The sequence below is a fragment of the Loxodonta africana genome, chromosome 11 (genome assembly GCF_030014295.1).
Source record: "Loxodonta africana isolate mLoxAfr1 chromosome 11, mLoxAfr1.hap2, whole genome shotgun sequence".
Taxonomy (NCBI): domain Eukaryota; kingdom Metazoa; phylum Chordata; class Mammalia; order Proboscidea; family Elephantidae; genus Loxodonta; species Loxodonta africana.
Genome location: NC_087352.1, coordinates 96,251,953 through 96,274,869, shown reverse-complemented (window position 1 = coordinate 96,274,869; position 22,917 = coordinate 96,251,953).

The window sequence follows — 22,917 nt, the reverse complement described above, 5'->3', positions numbered from 1 at the left end:
ACTCTGGAAACCAGTCAAAGTTACAACAAAGTGAACCCTGAATCAATAAAAACGTGACCTCTAAAGAGTGGAAGACCTGTGGTTTTATACTCTTCAGTATCCGAACCCCTCCCTCGCTGGATATGGTCATCCTAAAGTGGCGGTGGCAGCACTTCCCAAGAGTGAACCTGGTCTCTGGTTGTAGCAGAGCAGAGCAGACTTTATTCTCAGATTACTCTGTGTCTGTCCTAACCTTCTGGGGACTGCCTGAAGGACTAAAAGAAGGCACTTGTCTCAGTTTGGCCTGTCTCAGAGCTCACATGGGGCTGAGGCACAATGGGAAATGAACTAAGGCTGTAACTACCTGAGGCTAGAGAGTGCAATTAAGGTATACAACACATGCTTAAAGACTAGAAAGGGAAGCCAGGGAGACAGTTTCTTTTGGAAATTATGGCTTTCATAATCACCACATGTATGGAGAAATTGAGGAAGCCACACACATGCCTAAGGCAAGAAGCATACTCAGATATTGCCAAAAAAGACCTTATGCTATTACCTTGCGTGGATTCCTAGGCTCAGTGCAAGTCTGGCTAAATGTTAAAGCAAGGGTGCAACACAGACACAATTCGCAAAGACCTGGAGAGGTTGTTTTCCCCCCGGCATTCAGGAAAGAGATAGAAATCATAAAACGGAACCAAACAGAAATATTAGAGCTAAAAAGTACAGTAATTAAAATTAAAAAAAAAATCACTGAAAGTATTCAACAGCAGATTAGAGCAGGTAGAAGCAAGAAGTAGCAAACTTAAAGGTAGGAAGATTAAAATTATTGAATCTGAGAAGCAGGAATAATAAAGAAAAATGAACAAGGCCTAAATGACTTGTGGGATGCCATCAAGAAAACCAACATGCACACTATGGGAATTCCAAAAGTAGAAGAGAGAGAGAAAAGAGCAGAAAGAATATTTGAATAAGTAATGGCTAAACACTTATAAAACTTAATAAAATACATGAATCTATAACACTGATGAAGTTATACAAACTTCAAGTAGGATGAACCCAAAGAAATCCATACTGAAACACATTATAACCGAACTCTCAAAAACCAGAAATAAAAAACTCTGAATGCAGCAAAAGAGACGCAAATCATCACAAACTAAGGCTTCTCGATAAGATAGAGTGCCAAAATGGAAAATTTTGAAAATGGATAGTGGTGATGGTTATGCAACATGATAAACATAATTAATGTTGCTGAATTAAAAATGTTACTATACCATCCTGGCAGGTGATAAGTATATATTTATCACCAGTCAGGACAGTATTATCAAAAGAAAAAAAATTCAGAAAATAACAAGTGTTGATAATGACATGGAGAAATTTGAACCTTCAAGCATTGCTGGTGGGATTGTAAAATGGTGCAGCCCTGGTAGAAGACAGTTTGGTGATTCCTCAAAAGGTTAAACGTAGATTGAACATATGATCCAGCAATTCCGCTCCTAGGTATAGACCCAGAAGACTTGAAAGAAGGGACTCAGACAGATACTTGTGCACCAGTGTCCATTTCAGCATTACTCACAATAGTCAAAAGATGGAAACAAGTTTCCATCAACAAATGAGCTGATAAACAAAATGTGATACATATACTAGAATGTTACTCAGCCATAACGAGAAACAAAGTTTTGATACATGCTACATCAATGAACCTTGGAAACTTTATCCTAAGTGAAATAAACTAGATACAAAAGGTAAATAGTGTATGGCACCACTTATATGGAATAAATGAAATACCTAGAATAGGCAAACGCACAGAGACAAAATTTATTAGTGGCTACCAGGGGCTTTGGAAAGGGGGAATAGGGAGTTACTATTTAAGGGGTAATGAATTTCTATTTTCGGCGATAAAAACTTCTGGAAACAGACAGCTGTAATGGTTGTACAACATAGTGAATATATTTATTATTTTTCTTTATTATTAGGTGCTGTTGAGTCTGTTCTGACTCATGGTGAGCCTACATACAACAGAACAAAGCACTGCCTGGCCCTGCACCATCCTCACAACCATTGCTATGCTTGAGCCCATCACTGCAGCCACTGTGTCCATCCATCTTATCGAGGGTCTTCCTCTCCTTCACTGACCCTCTGCTTTGCAAAGCATGTTGTCCTTCTCCAGGGTCTGGTCCCTCCTGATAAAATGTCCAAAGTACACGAGACAAAGTCTTGCCATCCTCGTTCCTAAGGAGCATTCTGGCTGTACGTCTTCCAAGGCATACTTGTTCATTTGAATATATTTAACAACAGTGAAATGTATACTTAAAATAGTTAAAACCATTTTGAAACATATACATCTCTATATGCTTTAAAATACAACTATATCCACAATATTTTTTTAAATTTTTGCCAACTGGAAAAAAATTACCATCACAAGGGTAAAGAACAGCTGTTTCTATAAATTTGTGTAATACTATTATAAAATAACATTGAGTGTTGAAGATCATCTAGCAACCGTACATGTACCTTAGCAATTATTCTGGGTAGGATGTTGGCTCTTACGTAGCTTTACTCATTTTTTTTCCTCCCCCCCACCCCCTTTGTAAGTACTAAGCTGGCTAATTGATGTATTCAGCCATTACAATGATAGATCATATTCTTTTACTGAAATAGACTTCCCATTTTTTAAGCTTTTTATACAATGAAATGAATTGCAGTAAAACACAAACAGGTTGTTGAGTTTATTTAAAAAAATTGAAAACATAAGGAACAGCAATGGAAGTTATGCATGTACAGCTGCATTTTTATGGTTAATATTTTACCTTTTATTGGAAGATAGAATCAAATTAATCAGACTCATATATGTCTCTGTCTCAGACAGCAACTCCTGATCCTTCTCCATACAAATATGCAGAAATACCATTCCTAGCAACTAGGGAATACGAATGTCTGACTTTGGTTAAATTGAGCCCTGGTGGTATAGTGGTTAATAGCTTGACTGTTAACCAAAAGGTTGGCTGTTCAAATCCACCAGCTGCTTCTTGGAAACCCTATGGAACAGTTCAACTCTTTCTATAGGGTTACTGTGAGTCAGAATCAACTTGATGGCTATGGGTTTGGTTTTGGTACAGAATGCAAAAGTCTGACTTTGGTTAAATTGAGCCCTGGTGGCACAATGGTTAAATGCTCAGCTGCTAACTGAAAGATCAGCAGTTTGAACCCACCAGCTACTCCACAGGAGAAAGATGTGCTGACCTTCTTATGTAAACATTAAAGACTTGCAAATCTTTTGGAGAAGTTCTACTCTTTCCTGTAGGGTCACTATGAGTTGGAATTGACTCAACGGCAGTGGGTATGTACTGTACTAGGCATCCAAAAATTGACTTTAGGTTTCCAATTTATTTCTTCTTCAGAATGCAAATAAGGAGGAATTGCTGCACTTCAGACAGACGATTGCACAGAGATGTCACTGAAGTAGGAAACGTAGAAGGCAAACACTTTCTAAGCATGTTCAAATACTCTGTTGCAATCCTTGAAGCCCGTGAATGCTGTCCGTGATGTTAAGTACACATAAGAAGGGGAACTTGCAAGTATGTTAGCAATATGTTCTAAAAAATGCAAGAAAATTCAGGTAAGATAATACATTCTAATTATGCTTATTGCGAACTAATTTGGGGCCGTATGCACAATATTATTTGGCAAAGATCTTAGTTACTTTCCTGCCCTTGACAGTTTGAAGCATCTGTCTTCTGTCATTAGTTCACACAGACCACAAAGGTAGTTATTTCATAGAATAAAAATATAAAGGGAAAGGAGAGCTAGAACTAAAATCTTGCTTCCACTGGGTACTTTGGATGAAATCATTAACCACTGCATGTTGTTGTTGATGTTAGGTGCCACTGAGTCGGTTCCAACTCACAGTGACTCTGTAGAACAGAGCAGAACTGCCCCAGTAGGGTTTCCAAGCAGTGGCTGGTAGATTTGAACTGCTGACCTTTCGGTTAGCAGCCAAGCTCTTAACCACTATACTGCCAGGGCTCCACCGACTAGAACCTCAAAATATTTGAGAAAAAGCTTTCACTTCATGGTAGAAAAAAACTCAGCTCCATAGCTGGCAATGCATTGTGTCATAAAATTAACTCTAAAGATCAAAAAGGAAAGGTTATATGGTGGTCAAAAGCAAATTTTCCCAATCATCGCCGTTATATTTCCATTGTTCTTTTAATGCATTTTGGGCAAATTACAATGAAACCACCTACTATTTCTTTTACCTTAATGGTGAATACCCAAACAAAAGCCAACTGTGACAGTGGCACTAGCAGAAAAGCGTACTGACCACCACTTTGCCACTTCAGTTTTGCTGCCACTTATTTACCCCATTTCTGCTATTCTGGACCGAGCAGTTCATTATTCAAACCAGCTAGCAGTGTTAGCACCATTTTAGGATGCTGAGAATTTGGGGTTGTTTGTTACCAAAACGTAATTTGTGTTTGTTAGCTGACATCACGTTGGCCTCCAATGGCAACCTCACGCACAATGAAATGAAATGCTGCCTAGTCCTGCATCATCCCCGTGACTGGTTGTGAACTGGACATTTGTAATCCATAGGGTTACCACTGGCTGATTTTCAGAAGTAGATCTTCAGGCCTTTATTCCTAGTCCGTCTTAGTCTGGAAGCTCCGTAGAAACCTGTTCAGCATTGCAGAAAAACACAAGCCCCCACTTTAGGGAGAAGTGGTGGCTAGGCCTGAGTGCATTGGCCAGGGATCAAACCCAGGTAGCCACCAAATTGATATACCTTGTCTGTAAAGAGACTGCCTTTTTGCTAGTGAACCTGTTCTGAGGGACCTACTGCATAGTAAACACTCAACAGTGGCCAGGTCAGTCACGTCTTCCAAATAAACTCTGGTGATCAATGAATGTCACAGCCAAGTCACTCTCACTCCAACTCAGACAGTGGAAGATTAGATTACTTCTTAAATACACCCAAAAGCTCAACGAAGGACTTAAGATTTGGCTATAGCTCTCCTAATTCTGTGAGGAGTGGCCGACACCTGTGTTAGTTTCTTTGTGTACCTTTGTAAGGCTCCATTCAAAGAATGAGGTGCACTGCCCAGCTCTTCTTTCCCTCAACCCTCAAACTTGTTTTGAATCAGTGAAAGCCTTTTCAGAAAGTTTTTACCTTCCATATTTTTCAAACTTACTTGAAAGAGAACTCTTGGAAAAGTGAGAGTACATGTTCTGGGTTTTGTGAGGGCTGCTTTGAACATAATATTACAAAAATGATTCATCATTCTTACTATACACGCTTCGCCCAATTCACTGTGGAATCAACAGTGACACAAGCACTAAAGATGGAGTCACAGGGGTTCACAGTTAATTAAATAAAACATTACAATAACAAAGTATTGCTTCCTCATTTGTGCTTACACAGACAAATCTCTTCAGTATGGAATAGGAGTTTCTTCATGGTTTTTGGCATTGTATGATTTTAAGAGCTTCGTGCATTAGCAATCAGAAAAAAATCCGTGTCAATTTGCTTCATAATTAAAACTCTCTTTTTACTTTTTTTCAAACCTACCTAAACCTAGCAAGTGAAAAGACTCTGTGCACTGAAGCTAAATGAAACTCACCTCAGGGAAGGTCTCATTTAGAACTCTGAACTTCCAATTGTTGCATGTTTCTTTCACTCTGAGAATACTGTCATCTTATGGAAGAATTCCAACACAATAATTTGAATGACGCATCATTATTCTACTTTGAACACTAAAGTAAATTTTTGTGTATTGGCAACCAAGGTCAACAGATTCTTTGCACAATTCAAGAATAAAAATTATGCCATAACGTTTCAGCATTTTAGACAGAAAGAAAATATAAAAGACTTCCTGCAGTATGTTTTCAAGTTTAGAAAACTGTATGTACATTTGTAAACTGAAAAAAATCAATAAATTTAAAATATCTGGTGCTTTCTAAGAGAGAATTCACCACATTTCTTTGAGAGTTTATTTATTATATGAACGCACTAGCCCTATTATCTCATGAAATCTAGCAAAATCTGCCTTAATTTCAGTTGAAAACTGTTCTTCATTCCACAACCGTTCAATTAAAAAAAAAAGGTGACTTACAAAATTGTATTGTTTTTATTTATGTAAGTCAGCAATGATCCCAAATAAGTTCTTGCTCTTTTCGAGCTTAGATTTGATTTCACATACTGTTTTTCTTCTCTGATATTACTATTTATACCTATCCCATTTTTACTTCACATTATAAGCTTTTCCCACAGTTTAGGAATCTTAGTATTATTAAGGAAGTTTTTTTGTTTTGTTTTGTTTTTTGTTTTTAACTACCTCTTATAAACAGCAATTAACACTGACATATCTTGGGTTCCTTTTTATCCCTCCTTGACAAGGAACAATAATAATGATTTAAGTGAAATGATCTTCCTGTATTAATGTCACTTGTCATGATTATTTAAAGCTCAGAATTTAACAGGTAATCTTATATTCCACATATTTTGCAGTCAAGACTCAGGTTCAGCACAGATTTTTTTTATACTAGGTTAAACTAGAAAGCATTCAAAAATTCATTAAATAGACCCGATTACCGGACATTAGCCATACAAAAGTAGCCAGTCTTCCATATAGCCATAACTTCCTTTCAGGGCGTTTCCCTATTTCCTCCTGCCTGTCTCCTTTTAGTCCTGCCTCATGATGTCTGTCTCTTTTTAGTCCTGCCTCATGATGAATTACAACAGTCGCAGTTTGCATTAAGTCCTATAGCACCAGAAAGGTCTGGAGGAAAACGTGGAATGCGATCCATGTCTACAGGGATTCTCAGATAGTATCAAATATTGTCAGGCAATATCGCTTCATTAATGCTACAATAACATACAAATTATCAGTAAATGCCATTAATATGCAGGAAGAATCTAAATCTAAGATTTTCCTCTCTGTGTGTGTGTGTTTTCGCGCAGGTAAAAAGAGAGACTTGAGGGACACAAAGAAACAGAAATGAGGAGAGAAGATGGATAGACAGCCAAACACCGTTTTCCTCCTTTCAGAGCTGATCTACCCCTTGGGATCAGGAAGCTTTTGAGGCTGGAAGGTGTGGGAAAATTGACATTTCGCAAAAAGCCCTTCTCCCCTAAGGAAGAGTTCCGATAATGAAAACTAACTCCGGGACTGCCTCCGGATCCACATCCCACGGCAGCTTTCGTATCTCCACCAAGGCTGCATGGTCATGGGTCATATTAGTGATTTGCTTTTTTTTTCTTTAATTTAATTTTGTGTAGATGTGTATATGACAGGGTAGAAATGATAAAAGAATTGGATCCTTGAAAGCCTGAAACCTGCAGAGCGTAAACAAAAAGGAATTCTGTCAGTCTCCATGGATAGTTCTCGGTGACTGAAAAAAAAAAAAAAAGCAGCAGGGGCATATATTCGAGGAGAAGAGAAACAGGTTTGCTACTGAACTGCCTTGATCAACTTTTAAATTAATATTTTATGTGACGGGGTAGTGTACTTTCCTTCCCACCCCCATCTAAGGACTTAGAAACAGTTCTCCCATAGGAGACCAGCTGGAAGCAGGGCCTGAAGGCACAGGATTTTCCCTGATTATTATCTGTCAAAGGCTTCTCTTACAGCAGTAGCTATAAACTGGCAGGCATGGAGCAAAATCAATTCAGATTTTTTTTTTCGCCTAAGCTCTATGCCCGTCTCAGGAAAATAGCCTGTATATCATGAAAAAATACACACACAATAAATACCAGTTGCCATAGCGTCAACTTAAACTCATGGTGATCCCATGTGCGTCAGGGTAGAACTGTATTTCACAGGGTTTTTAATGGCTTATTTTTCAAAAGTACATCTCCAGGCATTTCTTCCAAGGCACCGCTGGGTGAACTCAAACCTCCAACCTTTCGGTCAGCAGCTGAGCACATAAACCTTTTCCACCACCCAGGGACTCCATATCAGTAAAACCAAGCTGGAAATGTCCTAATGTTTTGTCAGCCTCCAATTAACAAATACAACTAGAGGGAAAAAAAAACTTAACTTCATTAACACTTAAATAACCCTGAACTGTTCTAGGAACACATCTTGAAAGAACTTCAGCAGAGGTTGTAAGTGTGTGTTTCCATCTTTAAGTTGAGGTGGGTCAAGTGTGTGTTCTGGAAGGTTTCATGGACCCCACAGGCCGTTCACACAACATTCACATCACTAGTCAGGGGAGCTTTGTCATTTTTCTCAAACCCACAGGCCTAAAATCTATATTCTTTCCCAAAACCCCTGACTACCTGACCAAAGATTACTTAAGTCTACTTGATATTTCCTTATGGAGACAAAATATAAAGAAAAAATACTGAAGAGAAAGGTGCAGATTTTGAAAAATCATTTTGTTTCCTCAGCCTCAAAAGTATGACCAGGAATGAGGTTGAATTGAGGAAATAATAGCAAAGAAAATATCATTGGCAGTGAGGGAGGGGTGGAGAAGGGAGAAGAAGGCTAGGACTTAAAGACAAATAGATAATAGAGACAGAGATACATAGATACATAGATCGCCTCTTCAAATAGATCAATTAATGCTCTTTAGGAATGACTAAACCCATTCCATGGTAAAGGTATACCATGTCCCCTTATTGTTTAATAGTTCATGTTTGTTTAGCACCCTCCATAAGCTTATTGTTGTATGCAACATTTGAGGAAAGAATTGTACTTGAAAATGCTCATGATAAATTATGTTCCTACACAATTATAACTGAAAATAGCTAGAAAATGTGATACTGATGGAAGAAAAGTTGGTAGAAGATAGATTACACAAAAGCATTTATTATTGAACTTGATTTCTTTGTTTACTATTACGTACAGCCTTTAACAAATATAAGCCATGGAAAAGGCCTTCTGATGTGACAAAGTCAGTTATGTGGCAATAAAATGGAATCTTCCAGAAGAGGTTATTTCTGAGATGAGAAAGAAAAGAAACACAATGGCCAGATATAACACAACAAAGAAGACAGAAAAACACAGATTTTTAACAGACATAAAAAAAGGTAGGAAAATGTGATGGTTAAGTTCGTATGTCAACTTGACTGGGCCATGATTCTCAGTGGTTTGGCAATTATGTAATGATGTAGTTTGGCACTTACGTAATGATGTACTCATAATCCATCATGTGTTCTGATGTATCAGCCAATCAGTTGTAAGGGGAGTTTCCTCAGGGATGTGACCTGCGTCCAATATAGATACATATATGGACATTTTGGCAAAGCTTGCTCACTTGTTCTGGATCTTGCATCTGGCTCATCATCATCTGACCTCCAGCTATTGGGACTTGAGCCAGCACCTTGCCGTATTGCCTGCCAATCTTGGATTCGTTGGCCTCCACATCCTGTGAGCCAGCGACATGCAACCTGACCTGCTGATCTTGGGTTCATCAGCCCCTGCAGCAACATGAGTCAGGAGAAGCCTCCAGCCTGATGCTTGACCCATTAACTTGGGCCTTGCTAGCACCTCAACTGTGTGAGTTATTTCCTTGAGATAAATCTCTCTCTCTTTCTCTCTCCATAGGTACCAAGAGTGGTTGTAGAGAAACAAAATCATAAAGATGATTTTTCTTAAATTGGTTCTCAAGTCTGACTAGTCTTAAATGTGCTGATGACTCTGCCCCCAGTAGTGAAGAAGGTGCTGCTAATCAATGGTGAGAGGTGGCAACATTAATCCAAAAAATGTCACCACCAATAGATCAAGTATTGGTGAGAAGAGAGGCTCTGGGTGATTGCATGTTTGATACCTTTCTACAATTTGGTCAAAATGGGAAGTACAGGGAGCTGGCTGGTTGATCCTACTTTCACTAGAGAAAGTCAAGAAAGAAAGAGATGAACTCAGGGCTTCAAAGTTCAAGTGCCACAAAAAAGACCTCAGAGTTGCCACTTGTGCCCTGAAAGAAAGCCTTATTTCTTGTAGTGACAGAGCTGGTAATGCCAAAAACCAAACCCAGAGTCTTATTGCAAGAGTGGCTGAATTACAACACCAACTGAATTCCCAACCTTGAATGGCATCTAAAGTTAAAGTGAAGGCACCAATTGGGAATAAATAGGATCCTGAAACTTGAGATGGGGATATACGGGCAGATAATCAGGAAGCTGGGGACATTAAGTCCCTAAATTCCTTTGAACCAGCCCTCTCACTCCCACCTAAGACTCCAGTGACGTGGGGCATGAAGTGATATCCATTCTAAAATGAAGAGTAAGTTGTTATGGCCCTTCCTACAGCTAAAAAGGAGACACAATGCCTAGTGGGTCTCTTTGGATTTTGCAGGAAACATAGCCCTCATTTGGGTGTGCTACTCCAGCCTAGTTATCAAGTGACTCAAAAAGCTGCTAGTTTCCAGTGGGGCCGAGAACAAGAGAAGGCTTTGCAGCAGGTTCAGGCTGCCATGCAAGCCACTCTGCCACTTGGACCATATGATCCAGCTGATTCAGTGGTGCTCGAAGTGTCACTGACAGAGAGAAATCCTGTTTGGACCCTTTGGCAAACCCCTGTTGGTGAACCACAGCACAGCTCCAGAGCCCTGCCATGCTCTGCAGATAACTACTCTCCTTTTGAGAAAAAGCTTTTGGCTTGTTACTGGGCCTTAGTAGATACTGAATGCTTAGCCATGGGCCACCAGGTCACCATGCAGCCTGAGCTGCCCGTCATGAACTGGATGTTGTCTGACCCACAGAGCCATAAAGTCAGACATGCACAACAGCACTCCATCATTAAATTTAAGTGGTATATATGAGACCAGGCCCAAGCAGAATCTGAATGTAAGTTTTATGAAAAAGTGGCATAAATGCCCATGGTCTCTACTCCTGTCATATTACCTGCCCTCTCCCAGTCTGCACCTGTGGCCTCGTGGGGAGTTCCTTATGATCAGTTGACTGAGGAAGAGAAAACTCATGCCTGGTTTACAGATGGTTCTGCGCAATATGTAGGTACCGCTCGAAAGTGGACAGTGGCAACACTATAGCCCCTTTCTGGGACCTCCCTGAAGGACAGTGGTGAGAGGAAATCCTCCCAGTGGGCAGAAATTCAAACAGTGCACCTGGTTGCTTGCTTTTCTTGGAAGGAGAAATGGCCAGATGTGAGATTGTATGGGCTGTGGCCAATGGTTTGGCTAGATGGTCAAGGACTTGAAAGGAACATGATTGGAAAATTAGTGACAAGGAGGTATGGGAAAGAGGTATGTGAATTAACCTCTCTGAATGGGCCACAGAATTGAAGGTGTTTGTGTCTCATGTGACTGCTCACCCAAGGGTGACCTCAGTAGAGGAGAATTTTAGGATGACATGTTTTGTGTAAACCCCTCACTCTCTTTCCCCAGCCACTCCTGCATTGCCCAATGGGCTCAAGAACAAAGTGACCATTATGGCAGGAATACAGGTTATGCATGAGTTCAGCAACATGGAATTTCACTCACCAAGGCCAACTTGGCTACAGCCACTGCTGAGTGCCCATTCTGTCAACAACAGAAACGAACCCTGAGTCCATGATACGGCACTGTTCCTTGAGGTGATCAGCCAGCAACCTGGTGGCAAGTTGATTACATTGGATCACTTCCATCACGGAAAGGGAAGCATTTTTTTCTTACTGGGATAGACATTCTAGATATGGATTTGCATTCCCTGAACACAATGCTTCTGCCGAAACTACCATCCGTGGGCTCACAGAATGCCATATCCATTGACATGGTATCCCATACAACATTGCCTTGGATCAAGGGACTCGCTTTACAGCAAAATAAGTGTAGCAATGGTCCCATGCTCATAGAATTCACTGGTCTTACCATGTTCCTTATTATCCTGAAGCAGCTGGATTGACAGAATAATGGAATGGCCTTCTAAAGACACAATCATGGCACCAGCTAGGTGGCAATAGTTTTCAGGATTGGGGTAATGTTCTCCAGGAGGCTGTATATTCTTTAAACTGGCATCCAATATATGGTGCTGTTTCTCCCATAGCCAGGATTCATGGTTCCAGGAATCAAGGGCTGGAAATGGGAGTGGAACCATTCGCTATTAGCCCTAGAGACTCACTTGCAAAATTTTTGCTTCCTGACCCCATGACCCTATGCTCTGTGGGTCTAGAGGGCTTAGTTCCAAAAGGAGGCATGCTCCCACCTGGAGACGCAACACATATTCATTGAACTGGAAGTTAAGAATGCCACTGTCCACTTTGGGCTCCTCGTGCCTCTTGACCAACAGGCAAAGAAAGAAGTTACTATATTGACTGGTGTGATTGATCCTGACTACCACGGGCAATTTAGATTGGTGTTGCACAATTGACGTAAAGAAAATTCTGTCTGGTATAAAGGAGATCCCTTGGGGCATCTCTTAGTACTACCATGCCTTCTGAATAAAGTCAATGGAAACCTCCAACCCAATTCCGACATGACTATTAATGGCCCAGACCCTTCAGGAATGAAGGTTTGGGTCACCCCAGGCAAAGAGCCACGACCACCTGAGGAGCTTGCTGAGAGCAAAGGGAATGGGTGGTCGAAGAATGTAGTTCTAAATACCAGTTATGTTCATGTGACCAGTTGCAGAAATGAGGACTGTAATTGTTATGAGTATTCCTTCCTTGTATGTGTGCTTCAAATAATTTTGTTTTCTTCACTTATAAAAATAAGGTGTAAAGTTACTTTTTTTAGTGTGTTTCTGTTGTACACATGTTAATTATATCATGTTAGGAACAAATATGACTTTATAATTGTCTTTATTTAAAGATTGTATATGGTTTAAGGATATGTGTACAAGTACCAAATTGACAAGGGGTGGACTGTGATGGTTAAGGTTGTGTGTCAACTTGGCTGGGCCATGATTCTAAATGGTTTGGAAGTTGTTTAATGTTGTAGTTTGGCAGTTATGTAATGATGTAGTTTAGCAGTTATGCAATGATGTAATTTGGTAGTTATATAATCATGTAGTCATCCTTCATGACGTGATCTGATGTGATCAGCCAATCACTTGTAAGGGGAGTTTCCTTGGGGGTACAGCCTCAACCAATATATATGTGGGTGTTCTGGCAAACTTCACTCACTTGCCCTGGAGACTGCATCTGGCGCATCACCACCTGACTTCTGGCTCTTGGGACTTGAACTTGCAGCCTGCTGTATTGCCCGCCAGTCTTGGGATTTGTCAGCCTTCACAGTCTGTGAGCCAGCAGCCTGCCATCTTACCTGTGATCTTGGATTCCTCATTCCCTGCAGCTACATGAGTCAGGAAAAGCCTCCAGCCTGACACCTGACCCACAGACTTGGGACTTGCCAGCCTCTACAACCACGTGAGCCATTTCCTTGAGATAAATCTCACTCTCTCTGTCTCTGTCTCTCTCTCTCTGTGTATATATATAAACTTCACTGGTTTTGCTTCTCTAGGGAACCCAGCCTAAACCTAGACAGGGTAAGCGACTATGAAGGAAAGAGGAGGAAAACTGAAGTTGATGAAGAAATGAGAACAAATATATTTGGAAATCATTTTTATTAAAAATGAGAAAAACAAAGTGATGATGTTACAAAGTCAATGAAATGCTAAAATGTAAGGAAGTTAAATTTTATATGGAGTCTGTTTTTTCTCCATAACCTTTTCTATTTTTCTTTCTGGCTGTTTCCATCAGAAACACATGTTAGGTACAATATTCTTTAATATATGGTAATTATGGTAAGTATATGTAATTCTTCTCTTTTAAATTTCCTTATATAGATTTCCAGTTTATTCTTTCATATGTACTTTATTAAAACAGGTCTAGCTCAACAAATAAATCTCAGTGCATTTGATTAGAACTGGATTAAATCTATATGTTAAATTAGGGAAAGTTAATGTCATTACAGTGTTCATTGTTTCTATGTATATCAATTCTTTTCAAATTCATGTATAGATTTAATTCAGTTTTGAATTCAACTAAGATTATAGTATGTATTTTCTTCATATAAATCCCACACATTTGCACTAAAGCTATTCATATTTTTTATTATGAAAGAAATTTCCTTAATTTATTTTTAAAACTCATTTTGCTAGTAGTATAAAGCAAAAGTCTTTATTTTTGTGTATTTATTGATGTTCAGCAATTTCCTAAACTCTAATTAATTATGATTATTATTCCATTTGTACTCTTTATAACTAAACAAGCATTTTGATTGTAAAAAAAATTACGATAGTCATATCATTTCCAATTGTGTTATTTCGGATTCTTTTTCTTTAAACCCTGATTTTTACCATTGTGTTGAAAGAGGAAACTTAAGATTATATCCATTGTAGAAGGGATTTCCGATGTTGCTAGCTAAAAAATTATAATTTGGTGAAAAATCCAAAGATAACAACAGATAGAATGAGGTTCAAATTAGAGTTATGTATTCATCCAGAGAAAGATTTTCAGACACTTCCCCCTTTAAAAAGTGGGGGAGGATTTCCAGAGCTGTCTCACAAAGCAGCCAGAAGAGAAGATTCATTGAGGAGCACCTGCAAAGAACCATTATTGCAAAATAATCACCTGACCTAAACAATCAAAACACCTAAAATTCTATCATTAGAGTAACCTAAGGCTCTCTCTTTGGAAATAAATGTAAACGCAGTAAAGTCTGTGAAAGCTGGAACCTGTGTAAGGTAGAAACCTGTCAAAGAAGGAAATTCCAATATTTCCCACTAAAAGAGAGTGATATGAAAGTGGTAAGACCGCACCCTGTCAAAGGCAGAAAATTTGTGAGGCCAAGAAAAACAAGGCAATCTCATCGAGTTCCAGATCTCACAGGATTCACTTTATTTCTAGAAGAAGCGATGCATGTAATTAAATTTTGTGGGGTTTATAGGAGCTGCCTTCCTTCCTGGGTTAAAAATTGAACATATGGAAAGCATTAGATCCCTGATGAAGGGAAGGGAGTTGAAAGGAGCATAAAAGACACCAAAAAAAAAAAAAAAGTACTTCAGTTAAGGGGCAGTTTTTCCCAGAGCTGGAATTTTATGATTTTTTTTCTCCAAACCATAACTTCACCCTTCACCTTTTCCATCACTATGGTCTACTCTTTCCCACAGAAGGGCTGGGTCCTCGTTCCAGTTCTTCCAGGAACAGAGATACAACTTAAAGGTGCCACTTAGGCTCTGAGCCGACAGACATATCTTACTAATTAATGATTTGGACAAAATGATTAGTTTGAAGTTCTATAAATTATAAGTGGTGAAATTGTAATGGTATTTTTGAGCCCGAAAGATAAAATGTTCTACTAACTCTTGATTTTTCTTGAAGGCATAATGTCAAAATTTTAAGTACTTTCTCTTTGAGACAAAGGAAAATACTAAATGTAACACTGTCTAACCCAATGCAAAAATGAAAATACATGAAATCCTACTTTTAGCTATGATATATTGACTTGTTTTTAGACCATCAGACTTAGGAGACTAAATAAAATATACATTGTGCTGTTTAAAAATATATTATCAGGCTGAATATCATGTGGCAGTCTGAACACACATTTACCTCTTCTCTCTTGCCAATCCTTACTAACAAAACCAAAAGGGGATTTTTTTTTAAGGAAAGCACCTAAACTTACAAGACAAAGAAACGGCTAAAAAACAATGGCAGCACGGCAGCATTTGAGGAGATAGAAAGCAGATGGATGAATGTAGGCTGGAAAAGCTGAATCCTAAGTTGTCGATGGAAAAAGCTGAGCAGAAATCTAATTTACAAACCACATTCACCAGAAGTCTCAGAAGGCAGACGCTCCAGGGATTTCTGGTAGAGGAAGTGAAGGTGCAGCTGAAACTGAGGAGACTCAAAGCTGGATTAAGAAGCAGTTATAACCCCAAATCAGCCCTTAAATATTAATTCACAAAGATCACTAGACATTCTAGGAAAGACTCTAAGTTTTAGGAGAGAGATCAAAGCAAAGACAGAAAGAGGATCTTGAAAAAGCCAGAGACCGTTAAGAGAAATGAACATCATTTTAAAAATGCTTCATGGTAAAGCATTCTATGATGAGAGAGTACAGTATTCTATACGAGAGGTATTGAATATGCCATGGACTGCCAGAAGAAGGAAAATCTGTCTTGGAAGAAGTGCAACAAGAATGCTCCCTAGAAGCGAGGATGGCAAGACTTCATCTCACTTACTTTGGGCATGTTATCAGGAGAGACCAGTCCCTGAAGAAGGACATCATGCTTGATAAAGCAGAGGATCAGCGAAAAACAAGACCCTCAATAAGATGGACTGACATAGTGGCTGCAACTACGGGCTCAAACTGGGCAATGACTGTGAGGATGACACAGGACTGGACAGCATTTCTTTCTGTTGTAAAAGGGTCACTATGAGTGGGAGCCGCCTCGACCGCACCTAACAACAACAACATACAAGAGGAAAGAGACGTTACCTCAGTTAAGTGTAAACAATACTACAATGAAGAAACTTCCAGGGTTTTAGGAAATTTTTTTTAAATGGCAGCAGAAAAGTAAAACAGAATTATTGGATGATGAAGATGAAAATATCCCTCAGAAAGCAGGACAAAAAAGACAAAAGTTAGGAAAATTAAGAAAATTGGAGACTCAGTCCAGAGGTCCAAGATCGTAGTAAGAATTCCAGAAAGAGAGAACAGAGAAAACAGAAAATTTCCAAAACTAAAGATACATTTTCACATTGAAAGGGTCCATAAGAAACCTAGGACAATGGATAAAAATAATGCATGCTAAAGCATATTGTCAGGAAATACCAGAATTCTGAGACAAGGACTGCTTTTAAAACTACCCAGGGATGAATTACCTAATAACAAAGGTAAGCATGTGGCTTAGAGCATCAACAAAACAAGGACACCAGTTGTCCAAAGCAAAGACCCATAAATGCCAAGCAGACAGGACACAAGGAAAAGTGAGTGCTGCAGTGGAAGGGACCTGTCAGGGGACCAAATGAAGCTGATACCAGCTCCAGTGCGTGAGAATGTGCCAGCCAGAAATAAAGTTCATACAAGGTCACAGGAGCACCCATATGCAAGGTTGTTTAAGCTACGAGGCCCCTATCCCTTCAACGCCTTCATTGACATCTGTTTCCTACAGTCCCATCCCGTGTAATTTAAATTCCTTATTTTGGCAGTTCTCTTGGGAGTATATTATTTCTTTATAATAAACAGGAGGTAGCTGTCTAGTCTAACTCTTGCTACGTTCAGCCAGTATGCAACTGGATCCAACATAAACAGTTACTGGGAAAGGGTGTATTATATTAAAAGATAACAGGCCTCTGAGCTCATTTTGAGAGAACCATCTTGTACATCCATGTCTGCTGATGCAGCCACTCCAGCCAGGAGGGTGAGCAATACTCTTTGCCATGACACAAACACAAAGGTATACTCTTGCACATGTCCTGGTAAACAGCTAATAAGAACTCCAGTACCAGGTGAGGGAGGGAACTCTAAAAAGTTAACCATTGCAATGAATTCAATCAAGTTACTTTTCAATTGTATAGCATTTATGTGCAGAGTTTTGTCCTAAGTTTTGTAACAATAATATTTATAACTTTAACTTTAAAATATGTTTGTTTCTAAATTTATGTTCCAAGAAAGCAACAAAGGGCATTTATCAGACCATCACATTTATACTTTCCCAGAATATTTACCTATCTCCATGTAAGGAAATTGAACAATTCCTCAAAGAAATAAATTGAATGAACATTTAGATAACATAAATGTATTTTACTTTCCATTTCCCTTCAGATTGACTTTCTTAAGAAATTGACTGATACTGTTATGACTCATGAAACAAAATTACTCATTGAGAAGTGGTGCTATTGTTACATCGGGTATGTACATATCTCCAGATACAGGAGTTGAATGATTCCACAAAGAAATAAAATGTATGTTTTATAAATTTTGTGTACAATAACAATTATATTTTCTTTTTTATTTCAAACCAACAACTTCACATTCAATTCTCTCTTGTTGATGACATAAGAATGTACCAGAGGCACTATAATCACATGACTCATGTCATATCTGATCCTGTCCTGCAGAAAGCTAACCAAAACGTGTCTTCAGATTGAGCAGACCCTTGTATTCGTAGCATGCTCTTTGTGATTGCTTTCACCCTGTCAGGTATCAGCAGTAGTCCAACGAACTGTGAAGATACAGCATCAAAGTATGGAAAGTAAGTGCACAAGATTGAAGTATTATTTCAAGACAAAAACACTTGTAGAGATCTGCAAAATGTCCACCAATAAGTATTATAAAGCAAACGAATGAAATTATTTCCTATTGCCTTGCAAGTACTTTTTTTTTTTTTACTATCTCAGACGTAAAGACAAAAAGGATTTGTGAATCCCTAAAGATAATTCTAAAATTAACTTCCATTTTAAATGAATGAATCAGAAGAGGATTCTTCCATTGAAACTCAAGTTTAATGGGTGCAAATAGTTGTACTAGTACTGCTGAAATTACTAATAGCAATACAAACATAACAGGATTTTTTCCAAATTCTGCAACCATTTCTTGCTATAGTAAAAAAATTAATAATGGTGTAGAAAGTAAAGCTATTTTAGAATCTGAAATTGTCACATCTGCAGAGCCCATAAGTAACAGAAATAAAGATCCTGCGTTGTGAAATGATTTTTCTTCTATTGATGTAAATTATTGGATAAAAAGCGGGCCAAGTGGTTGTCAGCATCACAGTGGGCCATTTGAAAATTTGTGTCGAAAATTTCTGAATAGTAAACAAACAAGGTTCTGTAGCCAGAATATATTTCTAGGATACAAAGCCAATGGTGAAAATTATAAAAGGCAATGGATACTGTATTCCCCATTAGTCAGCTCCATATATTATTTTGTTTGCAAGCTATTCAGTCCTAAACCATTTAATTCTAAATTTGTACAAATGGATTTAGTGATTGGTGTAATTCAAATATGATTGATAAACATGAAAACAGTTGAATTCACAGAATTTTATGCTGTCATATTTAAATCAAAGATAAGGTTTTGGCTTAACTCATGAACTAGAAACACGAATAACCCAAATTAATTGCCAGTATTGGAAAGCCATTTTGCAAAGCACTATTGATGTCATTGTAACAATCCCTGATCGTGGACTATCTTTTCCAGGGAGAAATGAAAAGTTTGAGTTCTCACAAAATGGAAACTTTGGGAGTTTACTTGAACTCAATTCTCAGTTTAATCCATTTTTAGCAGCTCTCATCTCAAAATATGGCAACACAGAAAGGACAGCCCATTGTATATGTCTAAAACAACATGTGAGGAATTAATAAACTTAATAAGTGATAAAATGCAATCAACTATTTTCAGTGAAATAAGTGTAGCTCAATATCTCTGTAGATTCCACTCCTGATCTTTCTCGTATACAGATCAGCTAAGAATTATTTTAAGATACGTATTTCCAATAGATGGAAAACCCGTCGAGCTATATATAACATTTACTAGCTTAAAAAGTCATACTGATGAAGAAACTGCAAATCAAGGACTTCACTATTTATATGAAGTTTCCAAAATTGATTTTTTCTAAGGGCAGAAGCGAGTCCTACGACAATGCTGTCAGTACAGCAAGGCGTTATAAGGGCATGCGAAAGAAAATTTAAAACATAATGAATATACCATTTTCATACCATGTGCTGGGTGTTCACTTAATATTGTAGAATGTAGCACAGTAGATAGTTGTTTTGAAGCACTTGATTTTTTTTTTTTTCTACTGTTAAGTTATTCCACACACTTTTTGTTGCCTCTACTCACCACCGGGCAGTTCTGAAAACATATTTAGGCAATGATCGAGTATTCAAAAGTCTTTCTAATACACATTGGGGAGTGCATGTTTTGCAACAAGTGCAACCAGGAATCATACACTCAGATTCTACATGCCTTAGAAAATATTGCTGACCAGACACAAAAAAGAGATATCAAAAGAGAATCCGAAAGCACTGATTGCAGCATTTTAATCAGACGAGTCAAGCTCTCCAAGATTCAGAAGTAAATTTAAAAACATGTACAGATCTCTATCAGTCATTAATAGGGTATTTACATAATTTGAGAGAAGATTTTGAAAAATTTTAAAACACAATGAAACAAATACTACCAAGCAGTTCACCATCACAGAAACACTAGGAAGAAGCAAGTAAATGACAGGCGTGCTCCAGAAGTACTGAGTGCCAGAGATCAATTTCACATAACCACACCCTACACCATCATTGACACACTTGAATCTTGCATGAAAAGAAGGGCAAAAAAATGTATGAAGTTCTTTCAAATAGATTTTCCTTCTTAAACAATGTGGATACACCTGATGAATGCATGAAGTCATCCAAGAAACTATTGTTGCTGTTAGGTGCCGTCGAGTTGGTTCTGACTCATAGTGACCCTATGTACTACAGAACGAAACACTGCCAGGTCCTGCACCATGCTCACAATCATTGTTATGCTTGAGCCCATTGTTGCAGCTACTGTGCAATCCATCTCATCTAGGGCCTTCCTCTTTTTCACTGACCCTCTACTTTACCAAGTAATTAATGCAGGCTTATCCTGATGGCTTAAATACAAACATTTACGGAGAAGTGTGAAAATTTTATGCTTACATCAAAACTAAGTTTACAGATTTAGAAAAGACAAATTTTACTCATGCAAGCGTGTATGATTCCATAATAGAAGATAAAATACAATGCATGTTTCTCAATGTTGAAATTGCTTTGTGCATGTTCCTAACTTTAAAGATCACAAACTGTATAGCAGAATGCTCTTTTTCATCCCTAAAAAGACTCAAAAGACCTCAGCGTACAACAGTGATTCAAGAAAGACTCAATTCATTATTCTTATTACGTATAGAAGTAGACATTGTTTGGCAGCTTAATTGTGATGAAATTGTTGAAGAGTTTGTAAGAGCAAAGATTAGAAATGTTGTTAATTATAACATGTTAGAGATGAAAGACCTAAGAATAAAACATAGCAATTTGTTACAATATTTGTTTTCTGACCACTAAATTTTCTTCTATGGTATCTTTTCATTTGTTCATACATAATTGTAGCATTGTTATGAATCAAGCATCAAAATTTAAGTATGAGTGAAATTATTGAAGTATTGGCAAAAGTCAAGTTTTCATTGTGGGAGATGAACAGAATTTTACATTGATTGTTAAAAGAATTAAGCTCACTGACTCCTTTTCTTTGTTGTAGAATATGTGGAATATTCTTTTTGTAGAAAAATGTGATATGTGGTAAAAATCTTAATACCCGAATCCAGTAAAAATTTTATAATTCAATTCATCTCATTCTACTAAAATGGCATACACGACTTTTGCGTTCAAGCACGAGTATTATAGTCACATTTAAAGAACTTCCATAAGGAGTAGCTAAGACACACACAGATACACAAACATACACACACTTATATATACATGTACGTACATAACTCACATATCCTGTTCAAATGTGTGAGTAAGCGGAGAAGGGGCACCACAGATTACCGATGCTTAAGGACCTCACACGCATTAATCTGGCCCCGAAACTACCAAAAGGTGGGAGGTAGAGATCAGTTCACACAGAAAGAAACAAGAGGCAGATTGGATCACACTTCTTAATAGGAACACTGGAAGCTGGAAGACAATACCTTCAAAATTACAAGATAAAATTATTTGCAATCTAGAATAGCATACTCATTGCCGTCAAGTCAATTCTGACTCTTAGCAACCCTATAGGACAGAGTAGAACTATCCCATAGGGTTTTCAAGGCTATAAAATCTTTACGGAAGCAGACTGTCACATCTTTCTCCCACAGTGTGGCTAGTGGGTTCAAGCTGCTGACCTTTCAGTTAGCAGCCAAGCACTTAACCATTGCATCACCAGGGCTCCTTAGAGCATTATACTCAGTCAAAATTTCAATTAAAGGTGAGTTGAGAATAAAGGCATTTCCAGAGTTTTATCAAAACAGTCCTCCCAGGTACCTTTCCTCAGGAGTAAACCAAGAAAAATGAAGACATGGGACCTAGGGAAATGGAATCCAATCAAGAGCAACTTGAAAAGAATTCCCAGAATGATGGAGAAGACAGACCCAGGATATTAGCTTTGCAGAAAACCTCGAGAACAACCTAGGTAAGAGGCAGTCAAAAGCTCCAGGAAGGATGTCTCCAAAAAGTACATAGAAAACAAGGCAAATGCAAAAACAGGACAATTATTAAGGGTAGAAAAGAAATTTTAAAAGGTGTGAGATTAAGCAAAACAACCACAGTATACAGAATGGCTAAACTAGGCCCACCTCTAACATTTGTGGGGCTGGAGCAAGATAAATGAAGGCCTACATACCATATTACTATATATTTTAAAAACTATAAGTCAAACCCACAAAGTGTTCATTAAAATATATTCTATCCTTCCACATAAGTAAATGGCCTGGAAGGCCAGGACTGACTCTACAATTCTTAGACTGCTCAGAGTTCCACACCAGATCTTGGCATGGGAAGGAGACCCAGGCTCTGGCTGCAGGCAGAGGGCACATATCCTTCTCCTCCAACTTCAAATCCCATCCCACATGCTGAGGAGTCTTGTGGGCATGTGTCTGGACACCCCGCCGCATGTCCAAGCTCTCACAACACCCTCACAGACAGCTACTCCTTGGACGCACATGTAAGTGGCACCGTCCGATTTGGTAGAACAGATGCATGCGGGATCAGGGTCATTTGGGCAGGGAACTCTGGGGTCTCCCTATCCAGAATGAGATCCAGAAGGGGAGCTGCAAGCTCCTTGGCCCCATGACTTTCTCTCCTCATGGAGAGGGGTTTTGGTGGAGAAGGGCCAGAGCAGGACCCTGTAAAGTGTGGCTCCCAAGACAGGGGCCATTTTTCACATGCAGCCACTGCTCAGCGGAGGCTTGCATGTCGCTATGATGCTGAATAGGTTTCAGTGGAGCTTCCATACTAAGATGGACTAGGAAGAAAGGCCTGGTGATCTACTTCCAAA